Below are 26,042 nucleotides of genomic sequence, written 5' to 3' on the forward strand. Positions count from 1 at the left end.
TGTCGAGGTCTGGTGAGCCGGCCAGTCTGTGGATGGTTTTTAGGCGGTTTTCCATCTGCCTCGGCGAATGCGGGCTGGTTCCCCTTATTCCGCCTCAGCTACACTATGTCGGCGATTGCTGCGCAAACAAGTTCTCGACGTACACGTACACCACCATTACTCTACCAAGCAAACATAGGGGTTACACTCGTCTTGTGTGAGACGTTCCCTGGAGGGGTCCACCGGGAGCCGAACCGCACAATAACCCTGAAAGAGTGATCGGTGTGGGGTGGCGGAGGGGTAAAGTGGACTGTGGTAGTCGTTGTGGTGTTGTGGACCACTGCGGCTGTGGCGGGGACGGCGCCTCTCCGTCGTTTCTAGGGCCCCGGTTAACATACAATACAATGACAAGGTTATTGAAAAGGTGGTACCACACTGTGATAGATGTCTAAATCGGATTGGCACTATGTAGACAAGTATCTGGAAAGTTTAGCCAAATGCTGCAAATAAAAGATTTTTGATTTTCAGTGTTGTTTCCATATCACGACCGATCGCACCTCGGAAAAAAAATTGCCCCCATGTTGAATTAGCAACTCAATGTTCGCTGAGCAGATCAGATGAATATTCTGTAGATTATTTTAATATATGATTGTTACTTGTTACTTACTGTGTCGCCACAGGCTATTTGTGTTTCAGTTTACTATCACACTGTGACGAGTCTAGTTATAAGTGCGCAGGCACTCCACATAAAAATGGTTCAAATGGCTCTGAGCACTATGGGACTCAACTGCTGAGGTCATTAGTCCCCTAGAACTTAGAACTAGTTAAACCTAACTAACCTAAGGACATCACAAACATCCACGCCCGAGGCAGGATTCGAACCTGCGACCGTAGCGGTCTTGCGGTTCCAGACTGCAGCGCCTTTAACCGCACGGCCACATCGGCCGGCGCACTCCACATAAAAACTACTTTCGTGCGATAAGGGGTTCGCTTCCTCCTACATTTTATGTTGGGCGCCGAAATTATTTGATGAATACAGCAGTGTCAAAAATAAGATGAGCAGTGCTCTCATATCAGAGTTTGCTAGATTAGGTGATGACAGCAATTCCACACAAAACCTAATATATCACCGCGAATAAGATGTTCTAACTTCCAACATATGTTCGTAAAGCTGGGGAAAACTAAAATCAAACTCGAAAATTTGAACCATACGATGGTAATTGATAAAGTAAATATAAGGAAAAAATATCGGTATCGAAATCACTCGGTAATTTCAGGTAAATTTTTGTAGTGGAGCATCGGTCGCATTATGGAAACAACAGTGAAAATCAGATATGTGTTATTTGCAATATTTGTCAACACATTCACGGTATTTGTCTGCATAGTGCCAATCAGGCTTAGAGATCTGTGGTAGTGTGATACCAGCTTTTCAATAACAGGGTCATAGAAGGCAGCCGCCTGTGCTTTCCGCCGAGTCTGCTATGTGACATCAGAACCAACATTTATTACATACGAGGGACATGACAGAAGTCCTGCACTCTGTGCTGCGCAACATGACGGTGGCGAGATCCAGCTGAAATTCATGTCAGTTGTGAGCGAGACGTTCGGCGTGACGGTCGTAACGGACTGGTGCATAGCTTCGTCGCGTTTATCCATAAGTTTAATAAACTGCACAGATATACGTAACAGAGACTTTAGTCATCAATAATACATTCTGCTCCACTATTTGCAACAGGCTGCCAACGCTGGAGTAACTTTTCGATTCCGCAACTACAGAAATCACGTAGTTTTAAGCCATATTCGGAGCGCATTTTCATCCGGAAAGGAAGTTCCTTCAAGGTTGTTCGACAGAGGCCGGAAAAGGTGAAAATCTGAGGGCGCAAGATTAGGTAAATAAGCTGCGTGTGAAATTACTTCCCAACTCATCTACAGCATAGTATTTTTTGTCTGTCCAGCAGATTGCGAGCGGATCTTATCGTAGAGTAGTGTTTCTTCACACAGTCTTCCTGATCGTTGTTCTGAGATTGCGTCTGTAAGACATCTCCGTTGCTGACAATAAGTGTCAACAGTCATGGTTACACCTCGGGGCAGCAATTCGTTGTACACCACACCCTCGCTGTTCTAATAGATGTATAACATATCTTTTGTGTCTGCCTGTTTAGCTGGGTGGTAACGTGCTCGCCTCCCATGCAAGCGGGCCCGGGTTCAGTTCCAGGGCCAGCCACAGTGGCCGAGCGGTTCTAGGCGCTTCAGTCTGGAACCGCGCGACCGCTACGGTAGCAGGTTCGAATCCTGCCTCGGGCATGGATGTGTGTGATGTCCTTAGGTTAGTTAGGTTTTTAAGTAGTACTAAATTCTAGGGGACTGATGACCTGAGCTGTTAAGTCCCACAGTGCTCAGAGCCATTTGAACCATTTTTTTCAGTTCCCGACCGAGTTTAAGATTTTCACCGCTCGGTGACCGGGTGTTGTGTTGTTCTCATCATCATTTCGTCCTCATCACCGGCGCGCAAGTCGCCCAGTGTGGCGTCGACCGAAATAAGACTTGCACTTGGCGGCCGAACTTACCCGGATAGGGCCTCCCGGCCAACAATGACATACGCTCATTTCCATTTTTCCATTGTTTTTAGTGGTGTGGAGTTGCTGGTTTGTTTGGGCTCAGACATGCCATTCTTTTCCTTGTGTTCACGTAAAGACATTATTTGTAGTCACCAGACAGAATACAGGATGGGTATCTTCGGCGTTCTTCACGAGCCAGTTGATGACGAGCAAGCAGAGATGCACATATCGCCACCTGTTGATTTTTGTGATTTTGGCTAAGAGCAGGCGGTACCCATAAACCCGAGTTTTGGACCTTCTCCACTGTATGCAAATGTCGCAGTAAGGTGGGATGCTTACAGTTCACCACATTTTGTCAGTGGTCGAATACACTGATGTACACACAATCTTCATGAAGGATCGAACTTCTTTCTGAACATGGAGACTCAGTAGTGTAAAAACGATCCTCCATAAAACGAGAAAAACCACTCATTGCCTGCTCTCTCCAATGGCATTCTCTCCACACACTGCCCAAATGTTTCTGGCTGTCTCCGTTGCTGTCACTCCTCTACTGAACTCAAAAATTCCCATTTCTCTACTAAGCACTCCATTTTCTAGCATCCACAGCTCCACTCACTACCTCCAAATGACAAAATGACAACATGCAAACTCTGACAGCAACAGTGGACTACAAATAAAAACAGGCAATCGATAAATAAGTCAGTAGCAACCGGAATACCAATATGCAAAACAGAAACTCTAAGAATTTATGTACCAACATAATATATGTGTGTGTTCGCTGACTTACGTGGCTGTGTCTTGATTAATTTAGTTTTAAAGTGGAAGATAAAACCGAGTCAGGTTGGATTATACGTTCCTACATCAAAATCGAATCCCCAAGTGAAAGAAGACATGCGTGAGAATGGTGTAGTGAATCGTTGCACAATATCACAGTAGTCTGCTCATTTCCGTGGTCGGGCAAGCGCTGAGAACTACTCAAGAACTGGTAGGTCACCAACTACTCCTCTCCGGTTATTGCTGCTGACATCTTGAGTGAGGATCGACGAAAAAACATGTTAGAAAGTTGCATATAACGCTAGAATGTCTGTCTCTTTAGTGTATAGGATGATAACTGAAAAGTTGCCGTCAAGTGGGTTCCGCACGAAATGAGTGCAGCGAAAGAATAGCAAAATAATTACTTCAACGTTATCCAACAGAAGGAAAAAATTTTATGTAAAGGACTGCTGCAATTAATGGAACCTGGTTACGAGATTTTGAGCCAGAAATGAAGTATCAGTAGTCACAATGGAAAAGTTCCGACTCTCCACGCCAGAAAAAATTCCACTGGCAACACTCAAAGGTGAAACTGATGGTGATGTTTGTGTATGACATGAAAGGATTCGTAGGTCCAAATATAGTGCCGCAGGGGTCGTCTGTAACAGACGCGTACTACATGCTATTTCTGCAAAATGTTTTGAGCCCGAAAATTCGTGAAGGAAGGCCTGACATGCTTACAGCTGGTATCGTTTTGCACGATAATGCAAGACCGCATATTGCCCTACCAGTCAGAGAAATGCTCGACAAAAATGGATGGGAAGTAGGCCCACTTCCCATGTAGTCCTGATAAAGAGCCCACAAGGCTCCCATTACTTTCCTAAATTGAAGGAAGAACTCCGTAAACGCGATTTGACTGCTGTCATCATAGCAAGAATGGAGATTATGTTGAACGCCTGTAAACAAATTTTGTAAAATAAATTAATTTCTTCAGTTCTGTCAGGACTTTTGAAATGACTCTCTCAGAATTTTGTTCATGACGAACGAAGTAATTTTCGTCCGAAGCAGTCGATTTTGTCGCAGATGATCTCGGATTTATTAAAAGCGCTGTGATTTGAAGACAACTACACACTGTTCAGTCATATTAATCCGACTACTCGTAAACAACCTAAATAACCAGCTTTTGCAGTGTAGACCGCGGCGAGGCACGCCGGGAAGTGAGTCAATGAGGTTCTAGAGCCATGCCGACTCCAGTGCAGTGGCCAGCCGCGCTGCGTTTCTCGTTTAAATCCGCGAAGTCTGGTGGCCAGGGCAGTATGGTAAACTCATCTTGGTGCTCTTCGAACCACACACATACACCGCAAGCTGTGCGACACGTTGCATTGTCCTGCTGTTAGATGCCACCGTGCCGAGGAAAACAAACTGAATGTAAGGGAGGACACGGGTAGACGCACGTTTGTGTTGATCCACTGTGCCTTCCAGAACGACCAGGTCACCCATAGAATACCACGGAAACATTCCACAACCTACAAAGCTCTTTCCTCCGACCTAGACCCTTCCAACGATTACTGCAGGGCCGTACAAGCCAACAGCCGTCTGTCGGGTGTAGCATGAAAGGTGATTCATCTGAGAAGGCCACCTGTCGCCACTCAGTGGACGCCCAGTTGCGGTACTGGCGCGCAAATTCCAGACTTTGTCGCCGATGTACCGCAGCCAGCATAGACGCCTGAACGAGGCGCCTGCTGCAGAGGCTCATACGCAGCAAGTTTCGCTGAACGGTCGTTGAGGAGGCACTGCTGGTAATCCCTCGGTCCATCTGAGTGGGCAGTTGCTCAACAGTTGCACGTCAATTCGCCTGTACACATTTCCGTGACCCCTGTTACCTACGGCTCGTGGAGCACCACGGATGCATCGGCGCCGGTTTCGGGTAGGTCATTTGGTCATGCACGGTATATTTAACCACGAAGACATGCGAAAATTTCACGAACTTAGCCGTTTCTAAATGTTTGGATCACTGGCCCGAGAGCCAATGATCATGTCGTTTTGGACGACAGATAAATCGGTCCGTTTCCGCATTACGGTAACGACTGCACAGTTTCCCGCATCCCCAAACACACTTTGTATGTCCTCCCCCCCCCCCCTCCTCCTCCACTGCTAGTGCTGCCACCTGCCGTCTCTGAGGGGTTACTGGACGTTGACGTCGAACATAGGCACTGATCACGTTAATAGGGCTGGACCATGTATATCACGATGTAAAACGAAAACAAAAATTACGTATTTGTACGTGATGTATGGTGAAGAGGATATTTTTCTAGATACATTTTATGACGTAATGTGTTTTCTGAAATGGATTATGTACTTTGTACAAACAATCAGCATCAATAAAGAGCAGGCAGAGGAGATGCCCTCTCTCCCTCCATTTATCCTCCCTATACACTCTGATCCTCATCTCCCCCTCCTTTCCTCTGACCTTTCCCCAGGCTCCCTCTTCCCCCCCCCCCCCTTCCATCCTGTTCTCTCCCCACCTAACCTCTCTCTGCCTCTCTTCTCCCCTCCTCTAGTCCTTTTGCATTCCCCTCCTCTACCTTCCCCTTTCCCACTCCCTGTCGCATCTGCCCAGCCCCCCCCCCCCCCTCTTATAGGTCCTCGTCGTCCATCGACTCCTTCCCTCTCCCCCCCCCCCGTTTCGTTTTTTCCTCTCCTTCACCCATCATCTGTCCAGGTTCCCCCGTCTGCCCTCGGCTGTGGTATGTCATATTTGTGCCAACTTTTTAGTGCAGTGTTCAAGTGAGTGTTCAGTGTTATGCGTCTTTCCAAAGTGTTGTGAACAGAAATCATGCTGTCGCCGGGTGTGAGTTTTATATCTCTTGCGAACAGAAACCAGACTATTGGGTGTTTTTTAATTGTCTGTCTATTATTTTTCTGCTTCCTGTGTATTTTATTGGCATTATGCACCCTTTGTTTAATGCTTTAAGTTCCACAATTTTCCGCCATTTTACCATTTAAGTCACAGATTTTATCGCCAGCTATTATTATTTATTATCTTCATCTTCTTAAAACAAATTCTGTAGGCTGAAGAGCTGCGTACTAAGCTGCTGCCAGCCCGCCCCCTTCAGGGGGGAGTAGAAACTCAATAAAGAAAAAAAAAATCTAGAATATAATAAAATACACTGAGGCGCTTCCTAGATGATGTCAACACGAATGGAGAGAGTGAAATATTACTATTTACTAAACTCTACTAACAGTTCCTGCAGTGCACGATCTCGCTGATGTATTATAGTGAAAGGATACCATGGGTATGAGTGCTGTGCCATACAGCGCTTTGTCTCGCTCTCGTTATGCGTTTCCTTCATGGAGCGATGGCCGGTAAAGAGCTCTCTGTGTATCTCGCGTTGCAGTGACGCCGTTCCGACATCCCTTTGATCATTTATATTTCCCCAATGCTGCAATGTACGGTCCTCGTGCAGTTGACAACGGGCGGCTCGTCGTCGGAGTGGCTATTTGCATGTCCATCAGTTTATGCGCAGTGTGTATCAAAAAACACGCGCCAGCGAACGCCCTCACAGGCTCTAAGCTGAAATGTTTTTGCTGTCTTATGTGCGGCGCGCACATAGCTGTGTGTGTGTTTTTTTTTCCCTTGTATTAGTCAAGCGGAAAGATGCTGCGGTCTATGTTTCTTAATTTTTTTCGATCCAGAAATTTTAATTGAGTTTCATACATCGAGAAATTTCCAGCTTGAAACTGAAGTCCTCATTAATTCGATGACTGCCTTCACACTGCTATTATCAGTCTGAAGAAACAGAAAACCGCTCTAGAATTGAAAGACGCGTTTTACCGTCACGAAAGTTTCTCACATCATCCACAAAGGTTTCGAGCCTTTTAATCCCTCGTTTTCAAGTTAAATTTTATATTTACACCTCTATGGTTATAGGAAACATGGTCTTCAAAGCTTTCTTTCAAAATTTTACGAAAAATGGTTCAAATGGTTCTGAGCACTATGGACTTAGGTCATCAGTCACCTAGAACTTAGAACTACTTAAGCCTGACTAACCTAAGGACATCACACACATCCATACCCTAGGCAGGATTCGAACTTGCGACCGTAGCGGTCGCGCAGTTCCAGACTGAAGCGCCTAGAACCGCTCGGCCACACCGGCCAGCCAAAATTTTACGTCTTGTTTTTCGCAGAACATATATTTTCAGAAAAGCAGCCACGACGTCTGCATTGCCTAAATGAGTGACTGACCATCTGAAGATGGAACACATTGTTGCGAAATCAATATTGGTGACTGTACGCAGCATGTTGTATTTGTGATTTACTTTGTAACAGCTTTAAACTCAAATTGGACACTGACGGAGTTCCTTAATTAATAGCAAATTGTATAGAGTGTCTAAGATCGAAACATTCCACCCAGTCACAACTGCGTCATGCCAGAATAAGATAACAACAACAAAATGAAAAATACCTACTTTTTCGCGGTCTGAAATATCGTATCAGTCATTTTTAACTGAACTGTATTTGGAACTGTTTTGCCACAAGAGTACGAGATGCATTCAAGTTGTAAGGCCTCTGATTTTTCTTCTCCGGACTGGAAAGAGATAGAAACATGCTCATTGTTTTAAAATGAGGCCGCGTTCATAGTCAATATGTCCCAGAGATGGCAGCACCGTACGGCAGATGGAATTTTACCGCCAGTGGCGAGAATGAGAACTGTTTTAAATAGTTAAAATGGCGACGTTTTCCTTACTTGAACAGCGTGCAATCATTCGTTTTCTGAATTTGCGTAGTGTGAAACCAATTGAAATTCATCGACAGTTGAAGGAGACATGTAGTGATGGAGTTATGGATGTGTCGAAAGTGCGTTCATGGGTGCGACAGTTTAATGAAGGCAGAACATCGTGTGACAACAAACCGAAACAACCTCGGGCTCGCACAAGCCGGTCTGACGACATGATCGAGAAAGTGGAGAGAATTGTTTGGGGGGATCGCCGAATGACTGTTGAACAGATCGCCTCCAGAGTTGGCATTTCTATGGGTTCTGTGCACACAATCCTGCATGACGACCTGAAAATGCGAAAAGTGTCATCCAGGTGGGTGCCACGAATGCTGACGGACGACCACATGGCTGCCCGAGTGGCATGTTGCCAAGCAATGTTGACGCGCAACGACAGCATGAATGGGACTTTCTTTTCATCGGTTGTGACAATGGATGAGACGTGGATGCCATTTTCAATCCAGAAACAAAGCGCCAGTCAGCTCAATGGAAGCACACAGATTCACCGCCACCAAAAAAATTTCGGGTAACCACCAGTGCTGAAAAAATGATGGTGTCCATGTTCTGGGACAGCGAGGGCGTAATCCTTACCCATTGCGTTCCAAAGGGCACTACGGTAACAGGTGCATCCTATGAAAATGTTTTGAAGAACAAATTCCTTCCTGCACTGCAACAAAAACGTCCAGGAAGGGCTGTGCGTGTGCTGTTTCACCAAGACAACGCACCCGCACATCGAGCTAACGTTATGCAACAGTTTCTCCGTGATAACAACTTTGAAGTGATTCCTCATGCTTCCTACTCACTTGACCTGGCTCCTAGTGACTTTTGGCTTTTTCCAACAATGAAAGACACTTTCCGTGGCCGCACATTCACCAGCCGTGCTGCTATTGCCTCAGCTATTTTCCAGTGGTCAAAACAGACTCCTAAAGAAGCCTTCGCCGCTGCCATGGAATCATGGCGTCAGCGTTGTGAAAAATGTGTACGTCTGCAGGGCGATTACGTCGAGAAGTAACGCCAGTTTCATCGATTTCGGGTAAGTAGTTAATTAGAAAAAAAATCGGAGGCCTTAGAACTTGAATGTACCTCGTAGATACCGCGCCCGGTGAATTATAATACTACGCCTTATGATTAATAAATATGCGTCTAATTTGTTGTCTATCATAAAATCACTAGGTTGCATTCCAAAGCATCGATCTACTAGAAACGTTTGTTTTTGCGCTGGTGATATCTAGAATATTTAATGTTTCTATTCGCGCTGGTAATCACTATAACATTTTATGTGGCGTGTAAGCATTATGAACGTCGGAAAGTAATCGCTGAACCTAAACAGCTTGTCAGCAAGCGCTGCTTAAGCGCGCACACACACAACTGCCGTGTCACGCCATTATTGCGTTATTTTCACTTCACGCTACTTGCCGTAGCCACATAAATTATTAGTCGCGCCGATAATGAACACCCAGACCGTGGAAAATAGCATGCGCCACGTGCCACTGAGGGAATGCCGGCTAGATTATCGCCGAGCACGAAATGAAAGTACGAAACAACAATTAATCAGGCATTTCTGGAACTATTAATAAAAAATGGAAAGAACTAGTACCCACCATTTTCACGGTCGACTGGTCAATACGCTAATCTGGACAAAATCAGGTACGATGTTATATCATGATACAATATTGTTCAGTCTAGAATGCACCCACCTGCGTATTCTGCATGGTATGTTTTGTGATGAGATACTTCGCAACAAAAGCTTACGTCGATATGATGATGGTAAAGGCTAGAAAGTAGTGAAGTGCAAAGAAACTAGGAATCTTTGCGACTGAGGCTGAACAAAAAAATAAAAAGGCTAAGCTGTTTATCTCCAAGTTCGATTCGTCATTAGCTTTTCCATCAGAATCTCCTCGAAGCTTAACACATCTACATGTACGCAAAGCACCTTACGGTGTGTGGCACAGAGTAGTTTGTGTACCTCTGTCACTCCCCCCGCCCCCCCCTCCCCCTGTTTGTTAAGCCTCTATGTAAGCTATAATTTTACGTTCAGGGTCTGAATGCAATACATTGGTTCGATTGTTGTAGAAATGTACGCACTTGTAACGTAACGTGCTGTTCGTCTTTGAAAGTTGTCTATTTGGTCTGTAAATACAATCTTGTGGGATCCCAGACTGACAAGCAGTACTCATTGCCCTAACCTAGCTCATTTGTGCGTGGACTTCACTTCTTGAGTCTTGCATCTTCCTTACCTACAGTTAGTTTTGTGTTGTCGTTCCACTTTAAATCGCCTCGCATACATACATCCTATATACGTAATAAATGTTACTCCTAGCAGTGACTGTTCGGCAACCATGCAATCATACAAAAATAGATCTCTCTGCCTGTGTTATACTCAATGTGTTACGAGGGGCGTTTGAAAAGTCCGTGCAAAGAGACGGTACCAACGACGCATATCGAGATCATGTTTAGTTAGTAGCATCTTTGGAAAGAACGCACACCAAGTTTCAGCCATATTGGTCTATTTCTTTGTGTTTGGCAATCGTATGAATCAAAGAAGTCGAGTGATTGTCAAAAATTGGACGAAAAAGAATTTCGTGTGTGATTAAACATTACTTTATGAAAGGCAAAATGCCTCAGGAGACTAAACAGAAGCTTGATAAACATTACAGTTACTTCGATTAGAACAGTTTATAAGTAGTTTCAAAATTTTCGGATTGGCTATATGGGCACATGTGATGCTGAACGTTCTGGACGCCCTGTGTTTACGGCTCCAGAAATCATTGATAAAATCCATGATATGGTGATGGATGACAGAAGAGTTGACGTGCATGAGATTGCTAGTGCTGTGGGCATCTCGAATGAACGGGTACATAATATTTTGCATAAACATTTGGACATCAGAAAGCTATCCGCAAGATGGGTTCCTCGATTGCTCACGCTTGACCAAAAATGGTTTCGTGTGAAGTGTTGCAAAAATGGTTTGCAGCTGTTCAGGAAGAATCTGCAGGACTTCGAGCGTCGTTTCGTCACTGTCGATGAAACATGGATACACTCTAAACAATGGTTACCAAGGGAGAATCTGCACCAACAAAAGGCGAAGACCAGCCCTTCAACCGGAAAGGTTGTGGCGACTGTCTTTCGGGATTCGCAAGGGATAATCCTCATCGACTATCTGGAAAAGTGTAAAACTATTACAGGTGCATATTATTCATCGTTATTGGACCGTCTGAAAACTGAGCTGCAAGAAAAATGCCGGCGATTGTACCGCAAAAAAGTCCGTTTCCATCACGACAATGCACCAGCACACACCTCAGCAGTTGTGGTCGCAAAATTAATGGAAATAGTATTCCAACTCGTATTCTCCAGACTTGGCTCCCTCGGACTACTACTTGTTCTCCAGTTTGAAGAAATGGCTAATGGGACAAAGATTTTATTCAAACGAGGTGGTGATTGCAGCAACCAATAGCTATTTTGCAGACGTGGACAATTCCTGTTATTCCTGTTATCAAGCATCAATTCTCTGTAGGTCTTCCTGAATTCTGCCACAGATTTCTTGGCCCTATAACGCTCTATTGAGGGTATGCCCGAAGTTACTCTTACGTCCTAAGACTTCTCTCCGTTGAGAATGACACTGTGTTCTGTTTGCTAGAAAATCTGCAATACAAAAACGCAGTTGGTCTGATATTCCGTACTCCAGTATTTTGTTAATTAGGCTGCAATGTGGAACTGTATCGAACGCTTTCCGGCAGTCAAGGAATACGACATAAAATTGGCCTAACGTATCTGTTGCTTTCTGGGTCTCGTGGACGAACAGAGAGAGATGGGTTTCACACGATCGTTGCTTTCGAACCGCTGTAGATTCCTACAGGGAGTCGACCTCAAACTGGTTCAAATGACTCTAAGCACTATCGGACTTAACATCTGAGGTCACCAGTCCCCTAGACTTAGAACCACTTAAACCTAACTAACCCAAGGACATCACACAAATCCATGCCGGAGGGAGGATTCGAACCTGCGACCGTAGCAGCATCGCGGTTCCGGACTGAAGCGCCTAGAACCGCTCGGCCACAGCGGCCGTCTGTTATAGTATGTTTTTGAGAATTATTGTCGCTGTTTGCGACATATTTTCTGTGGGTTTTTTTTCTGTTGCCGTTTTTTCTCAGCGAACATCATTTCAGATGCAACTGAGTTAGCGGCTGTTAATGAACAAAGTACTAAAAGGTCAACGCGTATGTCAGCGTTATACACTTGGGGTTGCGGTAGTGTTGTGGAACACAGTTATTTGGTGTGTACTGGGCTGTTACTTAGGTATTCGTTTACTCACGTTCGCTGGGTGGTATGTAGCTGATTTTATACACAGAAAACAAAACTTTCGCACTTTGCCTGTGATCAAGAATATTACGCTATCTTCTTGTTCGCGCGTGTCGCGATAGGTGTATCGCATGTTGCGAGAAAGCTATGAAAACTGTAGCGCGAATTACGGCCGCTTCTGTTCCTTACTTTATGTTTCTGTGTGTGATGAGGAAGTGGTTCTTTTGCGTGTGTGTGGTTTCTGTTCTGTGTCCCTGAAGAGTCTCTCAGAGCGGTAAAGAGTGTGTTTTTGCAAAGTGTTGTGTTTTCGTTTATTACATTTTTCCCTTCGAATATAGCCTTTCGTATGTAGTAACTTTCTTTTACTGTTAGTTGTCGGTATAGACTGTTGCCGTTTTTCAGAATGTGTAGATCGTTTCCGATATTAGTGGGGTTACGGCTTTTGTTCATCAGATGTTCTGCAAAAGTTGAATGTGTGCTGTCACGCCGGCCGTGGTGGCCGAGCGGTTCTAGGCGCTCCAGTCGCTGGTTCAAATCCTGCCTTGGGCACTGATGTGTGTGATGTCCTTAGGTTAGTTAGGTTTAAGTAGTTCTAAGTTCTAGGGGACTGATGACCTTAGAAGTTAAGTCCCATTGTGCTCAGAGCCATTTGAACCATTTGTGCTGTCGCTCTTCAGAGCTCTCATGTGCTCTGTGTACATAGTTCGGAAGTTTCTGTTTGTTTGTCCTAAATATTGGGCCTGACAGGAGTTGCAAATGAGTTGATATATTCCAGCGTTACTGTATATTACATAGAATTGGAAACATCTTGAAAAAGCAAACAATACAGTTCAGAGAAGGCTAAGACCAGTCAGAAAAACCTCAGAAAAATTCAGCAACAGGGTAACACTCGCCTACGTACCACTGCTGTAACCCAACATCCTCTACAGACTGTCGACATGCCGACTTGACCTGGTAGATCACCAAATCTGTCTCGAATCGAGCACATATAGGACATCGTTGGACGCCAACTCCAGCGTCATCCACAACAGCATTAACCGTCCCTGTATTGACGACCCAGTACCACAATTATGGAACTCCAGCCCACAAACTGCACGTTTGCTCGCTTGCATTCAACATTCTGGCAGTTACACCGGTTATTAACGTAGTAACATTTCGCATTATCTCGCGCTTACTTTAAATTGTGATATTGCAATGTTAATCCCTTAAATATGTTTCCAGGAAGTTTCATTACTCTCTATGAATTATTTTTGGATGTTGTGATTTTTTCTGCCAGTGTATCAACGAATGAACAGACACTTTCAAAAAAAATTAAACCCTGCATACAGGCATCGCTTGCTTGTAACCAGAGGATTTTTTTTTTAAATTCATTACTTACAATACTGACGTGTGCCGTTTGTCGTCCGTCGCTGGCTGGTCACCGGCTTCATCGCGCGTTCTACAATTATTAATAACGTGGGATTTGTTAGTGTGGATCTGATATAGGTATGGAATATTCGAATTTACTAGAACATACTATGTGTTTAAACAGGGTTTCTGAGGCAGGCATTTTAGCTCCTTTTGTGCCTAATAAAAGTATTTTCAGAGTGAATCGTTAGACTTGACGACTTGCTTACGTTGCTACAACTTAACAGGAGCTCGATTCCGGATCCACATGGAAGTAATGACGGTGTCGTATTTTACACTTCTGCGCTGTGCCAAATCGGCTTTCATTTGATATGACTTTTATTGTGCCGAACGGAAAAACACTTGCCGATATTCTGGTGGGTTCTTAGATCTACATCTGGAGGACGCCGAGTAGACACTACTACACATACAGAATAGTAGATCACTTCACTGTTACTTGAAATATCAATTAATTTACTATTTTGACAGATTAATGTGTTGAATTTAGAATTCATTTATGTAGATTTTTTCTAAGATGAAATTCTTAGCTCTGAAACAATTCATGCCCACAGGACTTTTTATGTGTATTTGTTACTGTCACTGAACACCAACCTACCGCATTATACAGTACAGAAAATGGTCTCTTCTCTCAGTGCATCATTGACTACAAACTTTGGCTACATAGTTCTGTGTAGTACACCCTCACGCCTCTGGCTCTATAGTGAAACGATGCTGTCGTCTTCAGGGATGGTTGCAGGGTGGACTGAGCGGCACTCCGTTCTGACGCAAAACGTCTCCAGCAGCGGTGGCGTATGGAAACACTTGAGGTCGTGTCTACAATGACGGCTCTCATTCGTCGCTGCGTCTGGCAGCGACTGTGCATGCTTGTCGTGTCGCCGTGAGACATTCAACATCCTCATCGTACCTCGTTCTTTGGTCCACACCACAGACTTATTTTCCTTTAACGGCAGATTCTAATTGATAATGGTCGAAAATACGATTTTTAATTCAATTTTTTGATTGGTATATATGTCTAAAATATTAAGCTGAAAAGGTTTTTTAATCTGTGAGTTACAAAAATTTCTACAGCCCATTGTTCGAGGCACTGTCACGGCCGCCGTGGGATGCTCTAAGCTGCAGACGCCTGCCTCAGGTAGAACACTTATCGTGCCGTGACGCACGTTCACAGAATTATTTATATTGCAGTATGCTTGCACACATATACGCCGAAAAAGCTGACGAACAATGTGAGCAGCCTGCCGAACGCAGCGTATCCAGCTCAGACATATTTCCTTTTCTCGCAGTGACGAACGAGGGAATTGTTCTTCAGGAACAATTCGAGTCAGAGGAAAGTTTGATACCCGGTCCAGTAATTGCAGATTAAACATAAGTAACGAAAACACTTTTTTTGGTCAAATTGTGAAAAAATTGGTCAAAATATAATGTTTGGTCCGCCGTATTGGATTAGCCATTTTGAATTTGGAAAATCTAACTTCATATTTGAGTTCAGTGACGTCGAAAAAATTAATAACATGTAGCTTTAGATGCAAAGTGAACTAATAATACACATAAAACTTTTCCCTAAACGTAAAACAGGTTTTGCTCAAGAAACGACTTTTCCATACTGCATGCAACATAAAATAAAAACGGTTCAATCTATTTACTTTCACCTTTGACCTCGAAAGAATAAACATTTTTCTTGGGAAATTTACCTACAATATACGAAATTTTTTAACATGAACCACTTTTTGTAAAGACATAAAGAGTGAAACAAAATCGAAGTCAAAGTTCGAGTTAGCGCCATAGCCTTTCATTTAGGATTATTTCGTTATGGTTAGGTATATAAAGTTCCCATAAATTTAATGTAGTATCGACTGATATAATACATTTTTCATTTTAGATAAATCCTGAGGGGCAACGCTGCACATAGTGTGCGTACTTCAGACTCGCAAGCCCTTGATCAATCCATAATTATAGGCGCCATTTGGTGGTTTATTTTTTGTATTGCAAATCTAATATAAAGTTGAAAGTATGATCAATCATTATACCCAAACAGATCCTTTTTTGTCTTTTCATTACCTGAAAAAGAAATTTCCAAACTTTGCTTATTTTTTGCTCATTTGCTGGCCTTAAGCTAGTCATGTGCTTTGAGCACCGTTGTAGGTATTGGCATTGTCATGTGGGTCCCTTCAATGCGGCACTTAAAGAGCAGATGAGCAGTCGCGAGGTGTCTATCGCTAAGTTCCAACGTGAGTATCGTTACAGGAAAGCGAAGTGTGGGCTTGGGTTGCTAAAAAATATTAATATCCGGTATGTAGACGTCATGGAGGAGAGATGAGGGCTTCCAGTTCCTTATCATCACTCTTTGCACCATTGTTCTCGATTCAACTATAAACTCCAAAAAAATGATATTTTAAAGAAATACTGATTTAATATTTCATTTCTAAGTAAATTATAACTATACATTGAACACTTCTAACAAATGCGCAACTTATCAATATGCATTCTATTACAAGTTCTTTGTTAGTTTTGCATTCTTAATTTACTAGTCTGCCATTCACTTGATACTACTACCAGACACCCCAGGTGTCGGGACACCCAGTTTTGGTCTGTTCTGTCACATACACTTACTGTTCGCTATGCCTCCGCCAGACATTCCTCATTTTCACGTTTAGCGTCTAATGTTACATAAGACAACTACGATTTTTTGCATTGAGATACCAGTGTACATTCTACTCAAACAAACCTTTCGCCGAAGAGGGTTGACTGACTGAGCAGTGTGCTTTTTCCTATGTGTTTCAGTGTGTTTACTGTCAACTTGACTCAGGCCGACGAGTTACATTATCCCAGTAGCTGCACTGCATACTATTACTGGAGAGTTAATGTCAATTTTTTGTTGAGGTTTTAATTATGACATGTTTTCGTGAGTGGTCCACTGGGGCATGTTCTTGAACAGGTCTTGAGGAGAGGAAGTGTCTTACCAAAGAAAACATTTAGCATGCTCTCTAAAACAGATGTAGTGCTCTTAATATCACCAAAAGAACAAAGTTACAAAAGAAGGAATCATGTGAGTTAGTGTCTCCCTGGTAGCTAAACGAATGTTCTTGATACATTATTTATTTTGCTCCTGCACAAAAAGTTACTTGTGGAGGCAAGTGTACGAGTAACTGGGACACCCTGTACACTACCTGTTCAAATGTACCCAGACACCTTTTACTGAACACTAATATGAGGTGTATCCACCCTTCGTCTTTTATCACGCCTTGAACACTGCTGGGTACAATTTCAGTGAGGCGTCTTAATGTCTGTGAAGGAGTGACCAGTCTTCCTCTAGAGCCGCCACCAGAGAAGGTAGTCGAGTGACTACGGCCCCCTGTCGGGTAGACCATTCGCCGGGTGCAAGTCTTTCGATTTGACGGCACTTCGGCGACTTGCGCGTCGATGGAGATGAGGTGATGATGAGTAGGATAACACAACACCCAGTTCCTGATGGGAGAAAATCTCCGACCCCAGCCGGGAATCGAACCCAGGCTCTTAGGATTGACATTCTGTCGTGCTGACCGCTCAGCTACTGGAGGCGGATAGAGAAGGTTGTGATATTGGACGTCGAGGTCGGGAAAGGAGTCGACGTTCCAACATCCCAAAAGGTTTCCATTGAGATTAGGTAGGGATTCTCGACTGGTCAGTCCATTTCAGGAACGTTATTGTCTACGAACTATTACCTCACAGATGCTGCTTTATGACAGGGTGTATTCTCATTCTGACACAAACAATCGTTGTCAAAATATTCTTCTACTGTATGCACTACATAATGCTGTAAAATATGTTAATATGCCTCTTGTTAAGCGCATTAAAGGGGCCACACAATGACCACTAAAACCATCTCCATACTATAACATCACCTCCTTCTTTCTTCTCTGTTAGCACTACATATGATGACAGGTAACGTTCTCTAGGCATTCACTAAACTCCCAACCCTTCCGCCGGGTTGCCACAGGGTGTAGCGTGGCCCATGAAATCACCCATTATCAACTTTCCAGTGGCGCTAATCTTTACATTAGTTCAAACGTCATTTAGCGTTGACTGTAGAAATGTGTGACTATCGGGTTCCTGCTCGATCACTGTACCCCATTTTTTAACTCCCTAAACAAAGACTGCTGATAGCACTCTGGAACTCAAGAGTGATTCCTTCCGCTGATTTTTTCCAGCCACTCTCTGCAAAGCTTGACGGTCGCAATCCATCAGTACTTTACGTTTGCATGGTCCTTGTTTAACGGTGATTCTTCCATCGCGTTTCCACCTCTCACACGTATCACCTACAGTCGACGTGGGCAGCTTTAAAAGGGTTGAATTTTCCTGATGGGTCTCTTATTCAGGTGAAGTCCAATGACTGGCCCATATTCAAAGTCACTGAGCTCTTCTGATTAACCTACTCTGCTGCTACTGCTTCTTTTATGACGACACAACACACAACACTCCTTGTACGATGCATACGGACGGTTCCGCCTCTCATCGTACCTAGTGATCAATTCCGCCATACAGAGGGGTGTTCGGATACTTTTGACCGTATGGTGTATATTATTATTATTATTTCTCTTTCCTGTCTCAGTCGTTATGTCTGGCTAAAAATGGAAAGTGACACGGACCTTGATCAAGCGTGACTTCCTTTTAACTGTATGGTATATGTTACATTGCATTTAGGAACTTTCGGGTAATTGAACATGTATCAATAATTACAGATTCCTGTAGTTGTGTATATACGTTTGGATGTAGCTGTATTGCGTTGATGTACTGGTAGATATTGTGTCATATGACTCCTGTAGTTGATAGTATAATTGGTATGATGTCAACTTCATCCTGATGCCTCATGTCTTTGACTTCCTCAGCCAGTTGGATGTATTTTTCAATTTTTTTCTCCTGTTTTCTTCTGTATATTTGTTGTATTGGGTATGGATATTTCGGTTAGTTGTGTTAATTCTTTTTATTGGTGAATATGATGTCAGGTTTGTTGTGTGGTGTTGTTTTATCTGTTATAATGGTTCTGTTCCAGTATAATTTGTATTCATCATTCTCCAGTACATTTTGTGGTGCATACTTGTATGTGAGAACGTGTTGTTTTATTAGGTTATGTTGTATGGCAAGTTGTTGCTGTATTATTTCTGCTACGTTGTCATGTCTTCTGGGGTATTCTGTATTTGCTAGTATTGTAAATCCGCTTGTGATGTGATGTACTGTTTTTATTTGTTGTCTGCAAAGTCTGCGTTTATCTGTTGTGGTATTGGGATTCTTAATAATATGCTTGCTGTAATATCTGGTGTTTATTGTTTGATCCTGTATTGCAATCATGAATCCTTCCGTCTCACTGTATATATTGCCTTTTCTTAGCCATGTGTTGGATGTGTCTCGATCGATGTGTGGCTGTGTTAGATGATAAGGGTGCTTGCCATGTAGTGTTTTCTTTTTCCAATTTACTTTCTTCGTATCTATTGATGTTATGTGATCTAAAGGGTTGTAGAAGTGGTTATGAAATTGCAATGGTGTAGCCGATGTATTTATATGAGTGATTGCTTTGTGCATTTTGCTAGTTTCTGCTCGTACTAGAAAGAATTTTCTTAAATTGTCTACCTGTCCATATTGTAGGTTTTTTATATCGATAAATTATTATTATTATTATTGAGAGGGGGTGAGGCATCATCACTGTTCTGGCTGGTTTAATGCGGCTCGCCCAGAATTCCTCTCCTGTGACAATCTCTTTATCTCACAGCAACGCTTGTAACCTATGTCCCCAATTATTTGCTGGATATCTTCCAGTTTTTCTTTTCCTCTACAATTTTTGCCTTTTACATCTCCCTCTAGTACCATGGAAGTCATTCCCTGATATCTTAGCAAATGTCCTATCATCCTGTCCCTTCTCCTTCTCAGCGTTCTCCAAAAATTCCTTTCCTCTACGATTCTGCTCAGAACCTCATCGTTCCTTTCCTTATCAGTCCACCTAGATTTTCAGCATTTGTCTGTAGCACCACATTTCAAATACTTCGGATCTCTTCTGTTCCGGTTTTCTTACGGTCCGTGTCTCATTACCATACAATGCTGTGCTCCAGATGTACATTCTCAGGACTTTCTTCCTCAAATTAAGGCCTATGTTTGATATTCGCAGATTTTTCTGGGCCAGGACGCCAAGAGGCTATTATACTACCGAGCTAGCGGAATTCTTTAGCTTCTTCTACTTCGTGACCACAAATCCTGACGTTAAGTTTCTCGCTATTCACATTTCTGCTACTTCTCCTCACTTTCATCTTTCTTCGATTTCCTCTCCGTCAATATTCTGTACTCATTAGACTGTTCATTTCATTCAGCAGATCACGTAATTCTTCTTCACTTTCTGAGAAAAGCAATTTCATCGGCGAATCTAATCATTGATAAGCTTTCACTTTGAATTTTAATCCCACTTTTGAACCTTTCATTTATTTCCGTCATTGCTTCTCCGATGTATAGATTGAACAGTAGGGGCGGTGGACTACATCCTTGTCTTACACCCTTTTTAATCCGAGCACTTCTTTCTCGGTGTCCTCTCTTGTTCTTCCCTCTTCGTTCTTGTACATTTTGTATAGTATCCATCTTCGGCTATAGCTTACCCCTGTTTTTCAAAGAATTTCGAACATCTTGCAGCATTTTACATCGTCGAACGCTTTTTCAGGTCGACGAATCCTATGAACCTGTCTTGATTCTTCTTCAGTCCTGCTTCCATTATAAACCGCAACGTCAGAATGGCATATAATTACGTTTCCTCACCTGTAACCACGTAGGCAGGAGTACAGTTGCGGCGGTGCGGTCCTTTACGTCCCATTACGACGGACCTGCACCTACCTGTGAACATTGTCTCAGCAGATCATCAGTAGGAAAGCCGAGTGAAACCTACTGTACTTCGACGTGAACCAGGCTGCAATTTAAGTCGCTAATCTACGTTTCGGGAGAAAGTTTTCACACAAATGAAAGTTTGGAAATTTTGTCCTCAATTAATATATTCTGAAACTTAGGTGAACAAATATCACTACCAAGCCCGTGATAGTCTTAACACAGTCACTCACAATCCCTTTCACTCACGTTAGCAAGTTTATGGTGTTGCATTTCCCGAAAACGGAATAGCTACAAAAATACTGATTGTTTTTGATTGAGAATGCTCGCCAAATATTAAGTCTGTCGGTACCAATGCAGTCACAGTTTATAGCCACCGACCTGCTCAAGACGCCACGCGGAATATATGTCTTTTCTCGTCACAAAATTCACTTAAAAATTCCGAAATATCTTCACACCCATTGGAATAATTATCCCGTCACTTTACAACACTTTTGATGTGTGAAACACTGCTAGATCCGGCAACTTACCGTTTCCGTCGGAACTATTACTACACACGTCCGAACTGTTTCATGGCTAGGCTCCCACTCTCCTCTAGAATATTCAAGTCTTCTCTACAAGCAGAGAAAGGTGCGCGAAGAATACTGCTTTACCATTGGTCAGTTTACTCAACAGCCAGTCCGCGCATTTCATCAATAACCTATCGCAAAACAGTAAACCTAACGACTGCACTTTTTACCGTTATAATTATCTAATGTGCTGAAGTTTTGCTTATGCATTAAGTTATTTACTATTGTTATTTATACCTGAATTAACTTTCCCTTTACAAAAAAACTTACTTTACAAATCTATTCTACAAAAATCCCCTTTATTCATATCCATACTTCTTTGAAATGTTCCCACATTAAATCCTACTACACAACTCGTTAAACAATTATCTTCATATTAACCACACTCACGCATCATTCATTCTGCTAAAACACATTTATAACGTTTTACGTACACAAAAAGACATAATAACACTTTATGAAAATACTAGAACAGTTTATGGAAAACATTCTATTACTTTAGTGCACTCTAGTGGGCACAATCGAAACTAAAATCACAGTCCTCCCTATCCAATACTGTCCTCTATCGGCTGATACATAAACTACGTGTGCGTCCAGTCTCGCGTCACCATCTGTCACCATCTAGCTCTGAGACACATCTCCCACTTAACTGCCTCCAAGGCAGGATCATTATACGGCGCTAAGCCTCACAGTCTCGGTACTTCCTACACGATAAAGTTTCATGAAATTAGAATATATACAGGGTGTTACAAAAAGGTATAGTCAAACTTTCAGGAAACATTCCTCACACACAAATAAAGAAAATATGTTATGTCGACATGTGTCCGGAAACGCTTACTTTCCATGTTAGAGCTCATTTTATTACTTCTCTTCAAATCACATTAATCGTGGAGTGGAAACACACAGCAACAGAACGTACCAACGTGACTTCAAACACTTTGTTACAAGAAATGTTCAAAATGTCCTCCGTTAGCGAGGATACATGCATCCACCCTCCGTCTCATGGAATCCCTGATGCGCTGATGAAGGCCTGGAGAATGGCGTATTGTATCACAGCCGTCCACAATACGAGCACGAAGAGTCTCTACATTTGGTACCGGGGTTGCGTAGACAAGAGCTTTCAAATGCCCCCATAAATGAAAATCAAGAGGGTTGAGGTCAGGAGAGCGTGGAGGCCATGGAATTGGTCCGCCTCTACCAATCCATCGGTCACCGAATCTGTTGTTGAGAAGCGTACGAACACTTCGACTGAAATGTGCAGGTGCTCCATCGTGCATGAACCACATGTTGTGTCGTACTTGTAAAGGCGCATGTTCTAGCAGCACAGGTAGAGTATCCCGTATGAAATCATGATAACGTGCTCCATTGAGCGTAGGTGGAAGAACATGGGGCCCAATCATCACCAACAATACCTGCCCAAACTTTCACAGAAAATCTGTGTTGATAACGTGATTGCACAATTGCGTGCGGATTCTCGTCAGCCCACACATGTTGATTGTGAAAATTAACAATTTGATCACGTTGGAATGAAGCCTCATCCGTAAAGAGAACATTTGCACTGAAATGAGGATTGACAAATTGTTGGCTGAACCATTCGCAGAAGTGTACCCGTGGAGGCCGATCAGCTGCTGATAGTGCCTGCACACGCTGTACATGGTACGGAAACAACTGGTTCTCCCGTAGCACTCTCCATACAGTGACGTGGTCAACGTTACCTTGTATAGCAGCAGCTTCTCTGACGCTGACATTATTATCGTCAACTGCACAAAGACGTGCCTTGTCCATTGCAGGTGTCCTCGTCGTTCTAGGTCTTCTCCAGTCGCGAGTCATAAGCTGGAATGTTCCGTGCTCCCTAAGACGCCGATCAGTTGCTTCGAAAGTCTTCCTGTCGGGACACCTTCGTTCTGGAAATCTGTCTCGATACAAACGTACCGCGCCACGGCTATTGCCCCGTGCTAATCCATACATCAAATGGGCATCTGCCAACTCCGCATTTTTAAACATTGCACTGACTGCAAAACCACGTTCCTGATAAACACTAACCTGTTGATGTTACGTACTGATGTCCTTGATGCTAGTACTGTAGACCAATGAGTCGCATGTCAACACAAGCACTGAAGTGAACATTACCTTCCTTCAATTGGGCCAACTGGCGGTGAATCGAGGAAGTACATTACATACTGACGAAACTAAAATGAGCTCTAACATGGAAATTAAGCGTTTCTGAACACATGTGCACATAACATCTTTTCCTTACTTGTGTGTGAGGAATGTTTTTTGAAAGTTTGGCCGTACCTTTTTTGTAACACCCTGTATATATTAAATTTCCGAAATGTGTTCTTGCGGATTCAGTATGGACGTAGCGAGTGTATGTGTGTGTGTGTGTGTGTGTGTGTGTGTGTGTGTGTGTGCGTGCGTGCGTGCATGAGCGCGCTCACATATGGTTGGGTGCGTCAATGATGCGTGCAGAAGCACGCGTGTGCGTGGCGTGCGTGTGTTGGTTGGCAGTGTCAGCAGCAGAGCGGCCGGCGGGGACACGCGGAGTCGCTTCGCGAGCCACGTCCGTCTCGGCAGCTGCGCGCAGGTGTCGGGTGCTGCAGCCTGCCGGGGTCGGGTGTCGCCCTACCCCAGCCTGGCCTAGGGTAGCGGCTTTCTTGTCGCCGCCGTCGCCGGGTCGGGTTTCCCCCGCTTGTGTAATGAACTCCGGCCGGAGTCATTGCGGACGGCCTCGCCAATACCCGGCGCGCTAACATGCATTTCTGCCACCACAAGTCGCTCAACTCGGCCTAGCTGTTTCTGGCTACTGCAGGAAGTCTTGAATATCTTTGGGCTTTAGGCTGATTATTTAACTTTGTCGTAGGTCAGCCATTATGATACATCTACCGAGTTATTAAATGTGGTACGTACTATGGTTGTTCAATAAGTAACGCCCCACATTTCTTTTTCATTTATTGTTAAGGGTCAGAATTTGGTGACAATATACATCAATATGTCTTTTCCAGGTCCTATTTTCCTTCGTAGTCTCTATCATGTTCTATGGCCGTGCGCCAACGTTGTGGATGAGCATGTATTCCCTCCTAGTGAAAGGTCTTGCCCTGTAGGCTGTAATGGTACTTGAATTACGCAACCATTACGGCACCTCACCTCAACCTCTCGATACCAGAAATATTCTACTGTGTTTCTGCAAAGTAGTTCACATATTTCTGAGACAACATTCGGATTTGAATTCATTTGTGCTACATCGATATGTTTATGTTGCAGTGATATTATTCTTATGTGTATTCTTTCGTCACTATGATCTTTGACGTACTTGTAACTATGATTTTTGGGCGCGTAAGCGATTATTAGTTAGTTAGTTGTGGAGTTGTTAGAGAGGCGGACCTTGAAAAAGTCAAGTCGAGGACGTCATGTTGGAAAGACGAATATTGTCGTCAGCTTATAAAATGTGGACTTTAAGAGTGACTGTGAGGAAAATGTTTTCAAGTATGTTTTGTATTGTGAAGTGATGTTTTGTGTGTTACGTGATATTGCAATAACAGCAATTAAAAGGAAGTGTAACTTAAATTCGGAGTTCTGATTTTTTTTTTTTTTTTACATCACTATTGTGCTAATTTTGAAAGGTTTAATCTCCAAGAATGGTTTGTGAAGCGCATCTACAAAACTTTTGAATATAGCACGATAAAACCTAGGCCTCTTTGCATCCGAGCTTGTAATCATAATCACCTAGATCTTCAACGATTGAGCCATGATTTTACGACGAGACCAGCGTGGGAAACACAAAAAGATGAGTGCCTAGTTTTTCCATTATTACATGAAATGACTATTAACTGTGCTCTAGTGACACCTGCCACATAATATGACTGTTGTTGCCCGAAATTGCAGTATTTAGCAGCGTGAGCAACACCACAATCGTTATTAAAATTTTGACCTTTGTTGTGATAGGGTTGTTAGAAGGCGTAGCCATGTTTTCACTGTATGACTGGCTCTCTTGTCAGCTTCAAATATTGTTCCCCGTAGAGAATCTTCAAGCTCCAACAATTCAGAAGAAACGACCTTTCTCTGAATCTTGTGGTCCGCTGTGACCATCCGTGGAACCCATCGTGAGCACCTCTTTGAATATTGGGGAGTTTCTATCACTGCAGACGCACATTCAATGTTGATCGACAATTGTGGAACCAATTGAGTTGTGACGCTCCGGTCGGCGTCAATAATGGCATCCGCACGATTCAGCATGTCTGGAGCAGTGGCTGTGACACGACGTCCCGAGCGTGGCTGATCATGAAGCTCTGTTTCCGCATTTCCTGAGGCTGTAAATTTCTTTACCCATCGCTGAACTGCACTCCTAGCAACTGCAGCTTCGCTATGCGCCGGCCGAGGTGGCCGTGCGGTTCTAGGCGCTGCAGTCTGGAACCGCGAGACCGCTACGGTCGCAGGTTAGAATCCAGCCTCGGGCATGGATGTGTGTGATGTCCTTAGGTTAGTTAGGTTTAACTAGTTCTAAGTTCTAGAGGACTAATGACCTCAGAACCTGAGTCCCATAGTGCTCAGAGCCATTTGAACCATTTGAACCATCGCCATGCACTGCACACAAACGTTAATCGATATTCACCACGGTTTCTTTTTCTGCACACAAGAATTCAATAACAGCACACTGGTTTTAGCGTGAGTCGTGTGTAGACGCCATTTTCACGCTGTGGTACGGCTCTGCCATCTGCCAGAACGGTTCGAAACTTCACCGGTGCACAGAACAAGCATCAAATGTGGAGCACCAACAAGGACGTGTGTCTGTATTTATTAATGGCTTTTTTAAAAAAAAGTGTTGGGTACTACTTATTGAACGATCCTCGTATATTAAAATGGCTAATTGC

The sequence above is a fragment of the Schistocerca serialis genome, chromosome 7, assembly GCF_023864345.2.
Source record: "Schistocerca serialis cubense isolate TAMUIC-IGC-003099 chromosome 7, iqSchSeri2.2, whole genome shotgun sequence".
Lineage (NCBI taxonomy): Eukaryota > Metazoa > Arthropoda > Insecta > Orthoptera > Acrididae > Schistocerca > Schistocerca serialis.